This window comes from Coturnix japonica, chromosome 4 (assembly GCF_054131305.1).
Source record: "Coturnix japonica strain WE chromosome 4, WE-NBRP24, whole genome shotgun sequence".
NCBI lineage: Eukaryota > Metazoa > Chordata > Aves > Galliformes > Phasianidae > Coturnix > Coturnix japonica.
In genome coordinates, this window is record NC_140666.1 from 45,014,688 (window position 1) to 45,031,345 (window position 16,658).

At 36.7% G+C, this 16,658-nt stretch overlaps 1 long non-coding RNA gene across 1 annotated transcript in view; it reads right to left on the reverse strand.

Moving 5' to 3' along the window:
- Positions 1-16,658, reverse strand: part of LOC146761055 (uncharacterized) — a 370,373-nt gene that overhangs the window by 34,552 nt on the left and 319,163 nt on the right. The window contains exon 6 of the long non-coding RNA XR_014945321.1: positions 14,163-14,229. This is a non-coding gene — a long non-coding RNA (uncharacterized LOC146761055). The remainder of the gene's footprint in view (positions 1-14,162; positions 14,230-16,658) is intronic.

Here is a 16,658-nt window from a genome sequence, read left to right on the forward strand (position 1 = left end):
AGAAAAGACAGCCTGAGGAACTTGATTGGATAACCCCCAGTAACTATTAATAATAACTAGACAACATCCAGATAACCTCTCCAGAGAGGTTTGCTGTCTTCCAGAGGCATACGCTGGAGATATTAAGATGACTCAGCCACATCTGATAAGACTTCAACATCACTTTTTCCATGTTCAAAATTAGCACATCACTAAGGTCAAGCAAGCAGGGAAAGGTGGCAAGAGGCCTGCATGGATAAGCAAGGAACTCACAGAAAAACTGGAAAGAAAAAAGATGGTCCATTTAATGTGGGAAAAAGTGCCTGGGTCCAGACTTGTTCTACATCTTCATCAATGAAATGGATGAGGAAATAGAGTAATCAGATTTGCAGATGATACAAAGCTGGGGGGAGTGACTGACACGTGGCCATGCTGCCATTCAGCAAGATCTAGACAGGAAGGAAACTGATGAAGTTTAACAATAGCAAGCATAGAGTCCTGCAACTGGTAAGGAATAACCACATGCATTAGTACAGGTTGGGGACCAGCTGGAGAGAAGCTCTGCAGAAAAAGGCTTGGGAGTTCTGGTGAATAAAACAGGTTGGCCATGAGCCAGTCCTCATGGCTAGAAAAACCAACGGTATCGTGGCGTGCACTAAAAAGAATGTGGCCAGCAGATAGAGGAAGGTGATCCTCCCCCATTCTCTGCCCTGGTGAGACCACATTTAAACTACTGTGTCTAGTTCTGCACTCCCCAATTCAATAGAAGACAAGAATCCCTTTGAAGGAGTTCAGCAGAGGGCCACAAAGATGACAAAGCCTGGGACACCTCCTGTGTGAAGAAAGGCTGTCTGTTCAGACTGGCAAAAAGACTAAGGGGAATCTGACTAATGTTTATAAATATCTAAAGGAAGGTGGGAGGCAAAATGATGAGGACAGTCTCTCCTCAGAGGTGCATACTGATTGGACAAAGAGTAACAGACAAAACCTTGAACACACAAAGTTTTTTTGGAGATATTAAAGACCAGTCTGGACTCCTTTCTGTGAGACCTACTGTAGGGTACCTGTTTTAAGAGGGAGTTTAGAATCAGCCTCTTGAGACCCTTTCCAAACCCTGCAATACTGTGATTTTAAATCAGAGACAAGACACAGACAAAACCAATTCAGTCCCAAACTTCATCAGAAGACTACGCTACAGTTCTTAAAATAAAATACAATTCATCTGGGAGTCACAGAGTAAGGGACTAATGAAGAATATTAAAATGAGAAACCAATTTTAGTCTTTTCTAACAGTGAAATTATTTTCTAATTTTTAGAGTGGTAACAAATAGATTACATCACTCTCAAATAGAATACATTAATATTACATTTAGAATAATCATATTTTACATACACTTTCTTGCCCGTGCATTGAAAAGGATCTGCACAAAAGACAAAACACAAAATAACAGCAGTTGCTTGATAAAAATAAATTTCCCAAGGGCCATTTTAAAGAATGTGATCCCAATTTGGAATCTGACCATCTTTTCTAAATCCAGCTGACACTATTTAACTTGCCTTGACTCATTATTCAGTAGCAGCACTTTGTTCTCTTGGCCATAAAGTCTCAAAAGCCACAATTAGTCTGCAAGTAATTACTAGTATTCCCTATGATACCAACATCCTGCAAGTTCCTAGAATACTGTACTCTTCAAGCAGAAGGCCCTATGAGCTATTGCCAGTGCACCCAAAAAGTCTTCCCTCTCCTCTGCAAGGCTCTGCGAGATGCAGGGGTGAATGTATTAGTTTTATTGGGAAACAATCTTGGGAACCTTTCATACTCCCCAGAAGTAAACTGGGAGAAGGTGTTTACATGCATCCCATTCTAGACTAAGTTTGAAATTTTCAAAAGAAACACACTAGTAGAAGTGATCAACAGACTGAAGTAAATAAACAGTACTAATGTTTTACCTGGGTAAACAGAGATGGTTCTCATACTTTGCTCTGGGCAAATCACTGTTGCTCCAAATCAAACACCATTGGTTTAACAGCATAACAAGAAGCGAGTTGGGTTAAATTTGTCAACAAGCAGAAGTATCTTAACACATTTATTTGCACAGCAGAAGTCTCTCAAGTGTATCCAGATCATTTGTTACAATAGCCTAAATTCTGTATGTTGGTTACACTGTTAAAATTCACCACTGCAGATGCCAACTGTGATCAAACACAAGCCTCATTTTCTAAATTAAGATTACTACTACATGCTTATCTTTAAGATGAAGCAATATTTATTTTCTTTGGCTTTTGACAGTGAGTAAAGAAGGCTGAGGAAAAAAAAAAAAAAAAAAAAAAAGGAGGAAAAAAATTGATACAATCATCTCTCATTCTGTATGAACAGCCTCAGTTGCTTTATCCCCTATCTTGGAATCTCCCAATTGATTTTAACTAGCATGGAAACTTATGAACTTAACAGAATTCGGACTTTTAGCACTGGTCATTTAGCTTGACTTCACCAAGAATCTGCTTTTATATCAATCACTTTGCTTCTGAGGCACTGAGGTATTAAAATAAATTCCGTACTTTTTTGAATACAGAAGAGGCACCTCATCCAGAAAGCTTCTTATTAGGATCAGTCTTCACAATGACCAAAAACTGAAAACAAATCAAACAACTTCGGCAAAAACATCTAAAAACAGCTCCAAGATGTGTGAAAAGCCACTTCCAACTCACACAATGACAATTTCAAACACTGAAAAGATGACAATTTGTCAGAATTATTAACCATCTAGTTTCTTACCTAAAAAAAGAAGTGAATGCAGCACTTTAAAATTTTACTTAAATATATATATCTATATTAATGCTGTACCTATAATAAGTATTCAGATTAAAGACTAAAAAAATAAATATGAAAAGTATGAAAATACTCTTTTAAAAGTTTGCCTCTTTAGAACTTTGATTAGATTGATATTTTAGACTATTCACTACTACTGCACAGCTAAGTTCAGACAGAGTTCTTACTGTTCCTTTTAAGAACTAACTTGAACTTCTGATTCTTGCTAATGCAGAATCTGTGCCTTCTTATTACAATCTACATGTGAATCACTTCAAAAATATTCAGTTTCATCTAATCTGACAGCTCAATAATTTACATGTTGATTGTTCTCACTTTCAGTACTTGCAATTTAGCAGCACCTCCATGTTCTTACTTACATATTCTTACTTCAGTAGGCTTGACACAAACATGTGAGTAAATTTTAGGGGAATCAGTTTTCACGTCCAATTACATTTTTAGACAATGATCTGACAACCTGTACAATCCATTACGAGGAACTTTTGTCAAATGTATCACACAAGGAAAGTGTGTCTTAAAGAGAATCCCCAGACTTACCTTGGCTTCCACATATTTTAAAACACAAGATCATTATTGCCTGTGTGATAGCTACTTTGTCTAGTACATTATGATAGAGTGTAGCTGGAAGTCAAAGTAAGCCAAAATGGAAATATTTGGAGTTCTTAACTTACGGAGATACCCACTGTAAGTAATCTGTAATCATGATCTGTAGGCTGAGAACACTCCAAGAATGAAAAGCTAGTGAGCAGTGATAAACAGGCAACCAGTGGTGGAGGCAGTAGATTAAGAGTGTAAATTAAACTGTACCCTTCTTTCTCCTCTTCCACAAACCAAGCAGGTTATAATACTGCACAACTATACAATATTACAGTTACACAATTATACAGTCAGTAGGTAAATAGAGGTTAAACAGATGTTTCATATGAAAGAATATTGTGATAGAAAGATAAATGATAAATGGAAAATACTCAGCAATGATGAAGGTCCACAGTAAACTCCACAAGGGAGCGATCACCAGAGGAAGAGTTTGACTACCTTAGTGGTAGTCAGACCTTAAATGAGATCTAGGAGAAGTGGAACCAAGCTCCACCCCTTCTGGTAGCACAGCTGAATTACCTTCATCTGTGCTCCTGCAGCTGACTCATTGCTTGCCTCATGTGGTTAATCAGAGGTTCAGGCTGTGATCAGCAGTCTCCCATACACATACTGTCTTACTCATCTCAAAATGTTATTCAGCTGAGGCCAGAGAACATAATAATCAATTTACTGAAGGGAAAAGACAGTCTCTGCTTTCATGCTTTTGTTCTTTACTAATCAAAACAGTTTCACCTGCAGCTAACATGCTTTTTTCAAATCTTTTTTTTTTTTTTTTTTGGTTTGTTTTTATTTTTGGTACCTCCTGTAGCATTCGTCACAGCCTTCAGAAAGAAGCCATAAGATTCTGTAATACCGAGCATAGAATAAACACAAGGAAGAGAAAGCTAAGGTACTTTAAGTTGTATTCATTCTTACAGTTCATTATTATTACTTCCATGCAATCTTGGAATTTTTTTAAAAACAAAAACAATTTGTGACATTCTTTTACATTGAGACAATTATTTAAGAGTGTGTGCCCCACTGCCACAGAATACTTCAACTAATAAGGAAACAGTTCTCTGCCCAGAAGAAACAAAACTATAGCATACTTCATTTTGTTCTTTTGTTTCCCACTTCAATCTGAAGACAGTTTTGAATTATCCCAGAAACTGCCACTCCTCTTCCCTAGCAGAATGTACTAGATGGCAAAACCCTCTTCTGAGTATAGTGAAACAAATCAATTGTCACAAATATTTAAATGGATCACACAAAGAATTAAAGGGTTCAAAAGCACATATCATTCCTGTGAGAGAGACACTAACATGGAAGTGCAAGCATAAAGCACAGATGACTTTTAGAGGTTAATAATCAAGGGGGAAAAAAAAAGAAAAAAAAAAACAATTTCTAAGTTCCAGTGGAAAAGCCCTCGAGATTCTGATTTAGATAACAGATTACATATATATATTCTAGATTAGTGTAAGTTTCACCATTGCAATAAAGAGCATAAGTGGAAGACATCTAAACTTCTAGTAACACTTATCATACCCATCCTAAAGTAATTTGAATTTAGGTGAAAATGCTTCTTCCTATCATTACAGGTACAGGTATCAATTTTGCAAATTGACTCACACTGAAAATATACACATTTGTTATAGCTTCTTTATATAACATAAACAGCACCCTCAATGATAGGCATTTAAAGACATCTCATTTGTATTTGAACCACTTTACTTTCCAACTCGGCTTTAAAGAAAACATCTAAGTAGTGTAAAGGAACTTCTGTTTCACAGTTTCTGTTTTGTTTTGGGTTTTTTTTTTTTGTCCATTTCTGAGTAAAATTAGAAGTCTTTACACACCAAAGAAAAAAATAAATTTGTCGTTTGGGGAATTATTTTTGTGCATATATGCTCAGCAAAATTTAATTAACTAAAATCAAATATATCAACACAGGTGTTTCTTCCATTACAAATCTCAGATTAATCCACTAGCCCTTGCAAGAATATGCATATATAGTGTTTTTGTAATATCCAACAGAAGAGATTGAAAAAACAGAAAGATCCTACTCAGGAATGTTTCAACAACAGAGTTCAAGACACAGCTGAAGAAACTTAAGCTCTATTTTGCTGTTTGAGCCCCTGTAATCATTTAAGCTGGTGAAATAAGTAGTACAGAGTATCATCAGGTTAAGCACATAAACAAACAAGTCCAGTCAAGAGGCGATAACCACTAACAAGTGCAGCCCTTTCAGATTTCCCTGCTTTCATGTAATGGCTTTTACCCATAAATTCACTGCCCAACCAAATCATCAAGTCTAGCCTTGTCTCTACAACCTTGAGAACAAGCATGTATTTGCTCTGTTGTAAACATCACTCTCTTCAGAAGCCAGAGGTGTACAAAAGATAATTTCTTCCAAGTAGCACTCAGATTGACCAGTCAGGTAAATTGAACATGATTTTCAGAGGACATGTAGTTCAATTTGCAATAGTAAGAATGAAATATTCATACATTTTTATTTATTTTTACTTCAACTGGAAGAGAATTACTTGATTCTCTAAAGGCTTCTCATTGTTTGTTCTGCTGTTGGCTTTGACTTTTTTCCCCTGTTAGCCTTTATACCTTTTAAGCTGGATGATAAACTCTATGTGAACATGTCATTTAAAATAAAATCCAGAACACTTTCAAAACTGATTCCTCAAGAACTCTTTAAAGGAGGAGAAAAAAAAAAAAAAAAAAAAAGTGGAAAAGTGGTAGGCAGTTTGCTAACCTTTTCACTCCTTCATAAACTGCTGCAGCTCTTAGGGCCAGGCCATTGCCAATGTATTTCAGCATCTAGATTTAACGTAGCACTTTATGCTAGGAGCCTATGGTACTCTTTTGCTTTTTAATTCCATTAGTGGAGCTTGTTTAAACTAGGATGCTGATGTACAGTGTCATCCTCAGACAGCAATTAAATCCTTTGTAAAGAAATCTTTCTGGTTTATCTTCTGATAAGCACTGAAGCAGTTAATACTTCTCCAATTATCAGCTTTATACATTAATCCTCTATAGAATTCTATATACTTGAGGTGAAGATTCTGCCCTTAGAAACATTTTTGTCTACTGAGAACATACCCCCTCTGCCTGACAATTAGCTCTTAATTCTGCAAAGCAAAACAAGCTTTCTGATCCTGATAACTCCTGTTCTTTCGCACTGAAATACTCTGCAAGTCTGCAAGCAGTTTTCTGCTAGGAATTTTTTTAAATTATTAAGCATACATGAAACTTCTTATGAATATTTCTCCTTTGCAATTACATACTTCCCTTTTAATGAAACATTTTGAAGATCACAATGAGAAAATGTTTTCACATACTTAAATCTTGAGTATTGAAAGGGACATTTTTTGCATTGCTCTGTTCTTTTCATTTTGTAACTCCAGTAGATTGAGCTGCTGAAATCTTTTCTATCTACTGTGCATTTAAAGTGTCTGCTTTTTTGATCTTTGTCCATGTTCTGCCTTATGACTGATCAGGCACAAAGTTGTTCTCCACATTGATAGCCTTATTAAACCATCAGAAAGAGGTGATTTTACTAGTCAGAATATGACACACTGAACACACAAGGCAATCAAGTAAACAGCTGTACTACAAAAACATATGCATTGCTTATATCTGTTTTCCACAAGGACTGAGAAATACAGGCAATCAGTGGCCTAATATCAATCCAATTGCCAAAAAACAAAAAAGTAACAACAATGGGAAATTTCAGCAATTTAACCTATTACACAAGTAGGTCAAAATCCCATGTTCACAAAGTTACCAGAGGCAACAACAGAAGTTTTCCTTTGGACAAATGCCTTTGGACAAATTTAGACAAGATACTTTAGACAAAACCTATTATTTAGAAGATTAATATATTCAAAAATGACTCAGACACACAGCAAGTAGAAGTCAAACAAAACTATTAAAAGAAAACTCTACGTAAATCACAAAGGGGATCTCGATCAAAAGGCAGCTCAATTGTTAACACTAAAACTAAGAGGTATACTATAATCATTAAAATCAGTTCATCCTCTGTTGATATAGCATCATTACAGCACATGAAGCCTCCCAAGTTAAAGATGTGTCCCTGCAGGCTGCTTATAGACAACTTGGCATATTCTGACAAAGTTCAGACTAGTTTTTGACAGCCAAAATAGAAGTCTGTGTCAGAAAAAGTGAAAAAAGAAAACAATTTCTATACTCAGCTAGAATTTCTATACCTCTACAGATATGATAAAAGTCAGCACTTTACAGCCTAGTTTTCCAATAGTTGTTTTAAGAAATCTATTTTGCTTAATTTTCCCAAGTCTAAAAACAAAATGCAGACTGCATCCATTAAGAAATTGCCAGCTTCACAGTTGAACCAGCATTTAGTTCTACCTTTGTAGAAGGGTTAAGATTACAGAAAGTTATAAGCCATTTATGGAGCCATTAAACAATGAACAAATTAATGTAGCATAACTCCAAACCTAGCCATTAATTGTCAGAGCAGGAGGACTGCCTATTTAAACAAAGAAATAAATAAATCCTATTAGTATAGCAATAATTAAAGAATATTCTAAAAGCAATTTGTGCCATAAAGTGAAAGCTATAAAAAAAAATATTAGAACAAGAAGGAAATTACTTGTGAATAGCTCATCTAAAACTGTAACGCTTTGGGAAAATTCAAGAGGTACTTAGTTTGTTATTAATGTTCATATTTAGGTATTCAAATTAACTGTCACTGATATCTGTATGCGTATGTTGTTGATAAGCAACACCGTACGGAAAACCTTCATTATTTCTGGACAAAGATCCAGTACCACTCACCAGCTCAGTAATGTAAGGTCATTCTAATTACCTTCTCCACACTTTATTCTCCCCTCTGTGGTCCTCGTAATCATGAAGACTTTTTGAAGAGCTGATATAGCATTATACTGATTTACACTGACATATGGTATACGTAATACTAATCATTGGAACTGCATATTAGGTATTTGCAGAGCCTAGCTTTAAAATTATTATGCTAGATACTCTGAAGAAGGCAATCGCACATTCATGTGAATACAACTATATAAACAGCATTTCCTGTTGTTAACTGTGGAGAAAGTTATGAGTACATTCAAAAGAGTCCATTTGTTGGACTGTTGAGCTTCCACCAGTGACTGTAGGGAATTTACTCATGCCTTGCAGCGAAGGTGAGGTCTCTATACAGATAAGTGCTCCAAGCTCTGCAGGCAAAGTCACTGCTTTGTACTTCCCTTCTAGTGCTCTGCACCATGAGATGCTAAGTCAACTTTTTTATTTATTTATTTATTTATTTATTTTTATTTTTTGTACCTCAATGCAATGGACTTATCTATTCACATGACCCATTAAAAACCCTTCTGCACTAGGGGGTAGAGCACACTCCACCAGATCAGGGTTATAAAAATACTCCCACCATATCAGAAGGGGAACAAAATTGCAGTTTGCTCTGCATTCACATATTAATATTCTTGAGGGAAAGCACTGTCAAATCATCTAGGAAGATAACAATCTCTTTAATGTTGTTGCTAATGGTTGAGCATTAGAAATGTCAACTGTAGCATGATTCCCGTAACTGCCACTCCAAAACAGAGATTCCAAGGGAAGCAGCAATTAAAATGCATCTTCTACCACAGTACTTTGAATTATTGTGGTTTTTATTTTTAAACAATGGTGTTACTCTCATGCAGTAAATACACGAAAGGTCTGACCTACCCAACTGCTGTTTTCCCCCAAAACATGGCCCAAAGTGAAGGTCTGGGAAGAGTCTGAGAACACAACAAACACATCATCCTTCCCTCAGAGCTTTTCCAGCATCCAGACATTCTCATTTTGTTTCTTTCCTAAGCTAGAAATGTTTTTCATGCATTTCTTACCTCTGAGTTCTTAAGGTAAAGTCTCTTTTATGCTAATCAGAGTAGGGTAATGGAGGCAGAAATGGATGTTAATTTTACATTTTGTATTTAATATTGTGAATGCAATACAATTCACATTCCTTTCAATTTTGCAGTCAGTAGTGGTTTCTATGGCACAAACCATAGAACTCTGTAAAACAATGTCTTTTGAAAGTTTCTACTAATTTTTCCAGTCTCTCTTTCTGTCTGGAAAAGGATGATATTTTATGCTAAACCAGAATACGTTCATTCATAATAGCCAGTCACATTATACATGAAACTGTGAACAGGAGCATTCAAAACATAGATTTCTTTTTACACAGAAGGTTTAAACAGAAGTTCTTTCCCTTTCTGTGGTATCTCTACTAAAACTCTAGTCACTAATCCAATCTTTTCTAAATGGCTACAAAAAAGTCCTACAGTGCTCGACTACACCCTTTTTCAAGAATAAAAGCCAAATAAATGATGTTTCAGCCTATTTGATAGGTTCCTCATAACACAGCACCTCATTTTCCCCTAATTAGTAAAGTGTTCCCATGCAAGAACTGCTCAACTTCAAACGAGATCAAGACATGGAGTCTCTTGTCAGGCATGAGGTTTCCAAGGTGCTGCCTCCTTGTCTACTTTGTGATGAGAAGTGCAGTTGTGATAACCAAAGCCCAAGACAATCCTATTACAGAAGACACTTATACCTAATGAAGGGGCATCAAGACCAAGTCACATGTAGAAAGCCAGTCGTATGGATAATTAAGCATGTATATTCATCAGAAATATCAAAGATAGCCTTTTACTTTACTGAGAATTGCTTATGCAGAGGACTACTTCACTTACTCAGTGAACTGTTTTCAGTTAAATGAAAAGTGACAAGGACTTACTGAAGAATGAGATACAAGAACAACTCATCCAGTCTCTAATTCACCCCCTGCCCACTTGAAAGAATTATAGCTTTTCCATATTTCCATAAGGAAATGGGGGGTGGGGGGAAAGGAGGCAAGTAATACATGACCTGCAAGTTGACAGATCTGATTCAGTCTTCAGCCATCATCTAGTCTAGAAATATCTAAAACTGTAGCCTTTTACATTACTGATTACGTGAAATGTGCATTATTACTGAACTTTACAACTACGCTATTGGTAAACAGGCAGATATCATCTCACTTTCTATAGCTATTATGTACACATACACCCACTGCCACCTACCCACTTTTAAGTGCTGGGCACAGTCACCACTGTTTGGTTTACCTTTAGAGTTAACTGAGGAAACTCAGAGAATCCACTAAAAATTTTATTCCCCATTAAAGCATGGACTGAATAATTTCCCCTAAGAGTGGTAACATTTTATTTTCAAACAAGGAAGTCTCTTCTTATAGGCTTGAACACTTACTTGCCCATTAAATTCTGGGCAGTAAATGAGCAACTTTTTGAAGGAAACGATACCAGTGACTAAAATAATCAAGGTATACATTAAAGTAGTAAAACAGAAGAGAATAAGACAGAAAAGATATTACTACAATTCTTATATTTAGGCCAACTGATCTTCTAAGAGTATCTTTTATGCTTTCATTTTCTTTGATCTGCCAATGCCAGCTTTTTGTTTGTTCTTGCAGTTTAATGTGTTCAGTGCTAGCTGAAGAGCTTTTAGTTATGACCCTCATTTGTGAAAGTTACCCTTGAAAGCATTTCTCCCAGACTATCATAATCATTTTGATTCCATGCTAACAAAGCTTCTTTTATGCAAAAAAAGAAACTGAAAACTCCCAAACCCACACACATTGTGCTCCTGCCTCACAGCTCATCTAGTTGAATAGTCTGACAGGTTCTTTTTCAGATACTACTGTACAAGAGTCTCATCTGTATGAATTAGATAACATTATTTCACCTACAGATGAAAAATAATTAGAAGTGATGCCTCCAAAATGACTTAATTTACCATAATTTACAAAGTCTGCATTTAAATATGGTAACTTTCCCTTTACGGGCATGAATTTTGGCACTCCAGGCCAACCTGTAACATGGGGTTTTTGGCTTGTAGAGGCACTATGAACAGAGCGTGACCCAGGTGGACAGAACACAATGGCCGTTAGTAGCAACATGGCAGTCATAGGTTACCCAGCTTCTTGTGATAGAAAAGAATGAAATGAATAGGGAAGCATATTCATATCAACACCTTGATACCCATAAATTTTAGCTTATCATACTTGAAACAGGAACCTTTATGATTTCTTATTGGCAATCAAATCTATAATTAAACAAAGAAGAGCTAAATCTGTCACAAATCATCTTTTCCCTTCACATTCAAGATAAGCTAACAAAGTGGAGAACTTTTACCACGTTTTTACCATAACTAAAGAGGGAAAAGAATTGATCAGAACTAACCAGCAGGTGTGTAGACCAGAAAAAGAGTAATAGCTACCACTGGAAAGTCCAGAACAGCCAGGACTACAGAACTATGGCAGTTTAACACTGTTGGCAGCAGCAAGCTGCTCTCACTGCCCCCCTCAAAATGGCAGGGAGAGAAAATGAAGGGTAACAAACTCAAGTGGTAAGATAAAAGCAGGGAGATCGCTCACCAATTACCATCGCATGAAAAACAGATCGAGCACAAGGAAGATGAAGTTATTACCTATTGCTAACAGACTACCCTTTCCTACCTTTTTATCCAGCCCTCCAAGAGAACACTGCTCCACGTGGGTCCTCCCGGGCGGCAGTTCCCCCAGCGGCCCTTTCCCTGGGGTCTGCGCTCCCTCCGGCTCCCCATCCGTTGCCGCACGTGGCAACCAGGAGACGGCCCGCTCCTTTGCTGGCTGCAGGGACGGCTGCTTCGTGCTCGGAGAACCTCCCACACTCCTCCTGCACTGCCCGCGTGCCCACAGGGCCGCTTCATTTGCAGCAGCTGTGGAACAGCGCTTTGCCCTCCCTTAGGTCTGCTTTTGCACAGCACAAGGGGCCACGCTCACGGCTCAGCTCTAGCAGCCGCGAGTCCCCTTGCACGAGCCGGCTCTGCTCCGCTACGCGCAGCTCTGGGATCTGCTCACAGAGACCGGCTTGCAGTCCCATAACCTTGCCCTGAAAGTCCAATACAAGAACAGATATGGAGACAAAATAGAGTTCATTTGATTAATATTCACAATAATAGTGAATGGCATCTTTGGTGAAGTTTGATGCTCCCTGAACATTTTCTTTACAGGAGAAATAGTGAGTTTACATACTCAAATATTTTAAGTTCTCCTCCTGCTCACAGATAGGGTTAGGATCTATGTATGTGAACCATTCTGTTCCCACTGATCAGCTCCATCTCCCCCAAGCCAGCCACTCTTTTCCATTACCTTTCTTAAAAACAAAAGCACAGCACTCTGCAAAAGAACAATTTTTCTAAATAGCCCACAACATCAACAGAAAGTAAAAGAAAACAGGTTGCAACAATTAAGAAAAAAATCAATTTGCATTTATGCAAAGATTTATACAGCCTCTTGCAGAAGACCCTGCCTGGTACTGAGTACAACAGGCCACTAGCAATAACAAACAAAGCCACTACAAAACATAAAAAGGAAAAAGCCTTTAAAAAGATTGTGGGTTGTGATAAGGTTATAGAGCTGCCTCCTAAAATGCTTAATTGCACATCTGCCCATGATTCTAGTGTTGAAAAATGATGAATCAAAAGCAGAGTTGATTTAAGAATACTCAGTACTCAGTATTCAAACAACTAGTCACAGTGTTTTCCCTTGACTTCCTGTAGTACTACTTGTGGAAGGGAAAGATTACTACAACCACTTTTGTAACTCATGTATGTGGATGTGAATTTAGGGAAAGAGACACAGAGACTTGAATTAAAAACAAATTACCAAGAACAGTTCTCACAACACAGTTTTGTACTGGTACTGATTGTTACAAACCCCTCCAAGTACTATAGTTCTTACTCTTCTATGATCTTGCCCAGACACTGCCCCAAGCTATGATGTCCTGAAGCTATGAACACCACACACAGTCACACACCACCACTCAGTATGAGCCTGCATGTCTCCCTCCAACAATCCTTCCTCAATGGCTGTTGACAATTGAAGCCAAACTAGAAGCCAATGAAAAATAAGTAAATCCTCTAGTAATTTCTTGGTGATAAACACTGCAGCTGGCACGTCTTTACTTTTATATCCTATTGTGCAACAGGTACATGCTTAAAGTACATTTAGAGAAGATAGGAGTCATTATTCACATAGTATTTTTGCATTTTGTTGTTTTGCAGGACAACAGTTGAACGCCATTGAGAGAAAGAGAACCCAAGACAATGAAGGCATCATTAAAATGACTGATAATAACACTGAGTCCGTGCTATTTTCAATCCTTGACTGTAAAAAAATCATTGAATAATCTAGAAATAGCTTAGCATTTGTCAGTTTAGTACCTTGATTTAGCCTTACGCAATACTGACACTTGTTAAAGTCATAATATATTCATTTCATTCTTTTCAAGTTTCCTGTTGCTCACTAAAATATAGCAAAACTCCAGGTATATTAATGCTTCCTCTTCCACTTCTAATTATCTGTATTAACTTAAGAATCATTTCACAAGCACAGTCATGGCATTCAATGAAAGAATTAGGAACTTTAAATAAACAAAACAGCAACCTTCACTCAGTCTTACTACTTTGTTATCTTTCACAGAAGGAAAAAATCTGATTTAAAAAACCATCAGATGCACTAAGAAAGAACTATTTTACACCATTTCAGAATCAGCCATAGTTGACAGTTCTATTGCATTTCTAGAATACATTTAGATTAAACAGCACCAAGACTTCTATTACTAAAAACAAACAAAGAAATGGTTGACAAAAAAAAAAGAAAAACAAACAAAAAACAACTTACTGTTACTTTGTTGCTATAGAATCTATGCTCTCAATGAAAGCTTGAAGTTTGTGTTGGAAGTTATTGCCTGTTAAGAAGTCAAAACAACATGAATACGTTAATATAATATAGAATAAGCTTTCAATTTAAACAGCTAATAACAATCTTTTTATATCATAAATAAGAAAGATACCCATAATAATGTCTAAGATTTGTTTTTCCCCGTGAATTAAGAATCACAAATACAAGACAAGAAAAAATTATGTCTTACTACAGACACTGTCACAGAATGAGCAAGGAAATGCCACCTTGGGACCACAGAAAAAAAAATAAAAAATGGGGAAGCACATCAATAAAAATCTAACAAAATGAAAAACAAGTCCCGATTCACTCTAGTACTCCAGCAATAGACACAAATAATAATAACAGTGATACACTGTCTCATTACTAGCAATACTAATAAATCAAACATTTGGACCAGATAGAGATATATATTGAACATATACATATACTTTAACATTGAAACCAAGTTGATGGTAGCACATTATCAGTTACTGTGTTGTCTTTGATCACGTAAAGATTTGACCCTATTGCGAATACTTATTTCCTTTTCTGACATAACACAAATTGCACAAAACCTCACTGACAACAAGATATTCTGATTTTGACATGAAAACAGAAGAAAGAAACATGGAAAACCAAAACAGCAAACATTTCATATTGCATCCTATCTTACAAGAAATCCTACTTGTATTTCCCCTTCCTTACAGAGAAATACCATCTTCTATCAAATGAAATAGTAAACAACATGGATTTCTTTAACATTAAGTCAGTCAGAATCACAAAGGTTGGAAAAGACTTACAAGATTATCCAGTCCAACCATCCACCAATCACCAATAGTTCTCACTAAATCATGTACCTCAACACAACACCCTAATGTTCCTTGAAAATCTCCAGGAACGGTGACTTGTCCACCTCCCTGGGCAACACATTCTTCTGCCTGACTACTGGTAGTCATCAAAAATGTTGGTTGACAGTCTGAGCATATGATCAAGATATGTTGAAGGGAAAATATATACTTCATCTCAATTATATCCCATAAATGTTATTGATATTTATGTTTAAAGAAGAAACATTGTAGTCAGTCTACTTTATTCCTAGATAAAAGTCAAGGTAAAACATCATGAGAAAAAGCAATTGATATATCCGTGGGATGTTTGAATTCAGGGCTGGAATGTAATGCTTCCCATTTATTGCCACTGAAACTACAACAGATACAAAGAGTACAGTAACACCATTTGACAGAGCAAATTGGCAGCTACAAAGCACTATATATTTCAACACAGTTACCACCACTAGCTAAGCATTTTCTCCAGTGATGAATGAGAGCCTGATTACTGTGCTCATCTTAAGCTGCACCAGCAAACGTGACATACTGTTTATTTCACCACTGCTGAAGTGCACTATCTGCCACCTCACCATGCTCACATCCACTGTTTGGGCTCCATAAATGTTCAGCAAGTGTCCGTGAATGTCAGTGGGTTTGATTTTTTCCCCACATGGAAGAATTCAGTGACACACCTCTGCTTCATATGCATTTCCATGTCAGATGTTATTCCGTCAGACTGCCCTTCTGCTGCCATCTGTCACATGATAACTACATGTAATGGAATACTGGTGAGAAGGTTTAACCTCTACTGCCATGTAAACATCTACCTCTGATGTTGTGGGCCAATATTATAAAAGACGAGGCATTACCTTTGCAGCAGCCCTTGCACATATCAAACCTGAGTTTACAGAGTGAATATTTTACACTGAAATATATCTGTATATTTATCTCTATTACTCATTAGCTACCATAACAATTAAAAGAACAAAATGGTCAAGTTCCCACACAATTGCTTTTAATCTCTGACAAGTCAAAATAAGTTATCCCCAAAGAAGCAAACAAACAACGTAGAAACCTACAGAAATCACAAGTATCTGCTCCCCATTTCCACAATCCACACCATCCCAAATAATTGCTTTCCACAATTAATAACAATGAAATCTGTTGAACAGGAATAAGGAAAAATTAAAGGTAGGTCTGTCAGACCTGAAGGAATATGTTGAAGATGAGGTGTACCAAAGCAGTTAACCTTCACTATATCTAATTATTAGGGAGTTAAATTTATTCTTTTTTTAACATCTGCATCACCATGTTTTCCATACACAGGGTTATTTAGAATGCAAAGTGCAGCTTAATGCCATCAACTGATGGAAATGGTACAATAAGCAGTTTTTAACTAGCAGACAAAGCAAAGCTGATCATGCTATCCTACATATTTGAACACAAAAACCTAAAGAAACAACAACAGAAATCCAACCTTGATGAAGTGTTTATTCTCACTGAGTAGTCCGACCAGTTTAGTGACAGAAATTAACAGAAGGAAAAAAATGGAACTGAAAAACTGAAGTCATCCATGAGATTTGGACAGATTGATAAAGGAAACTGTCTCAGACCTTTTGACTGGCTT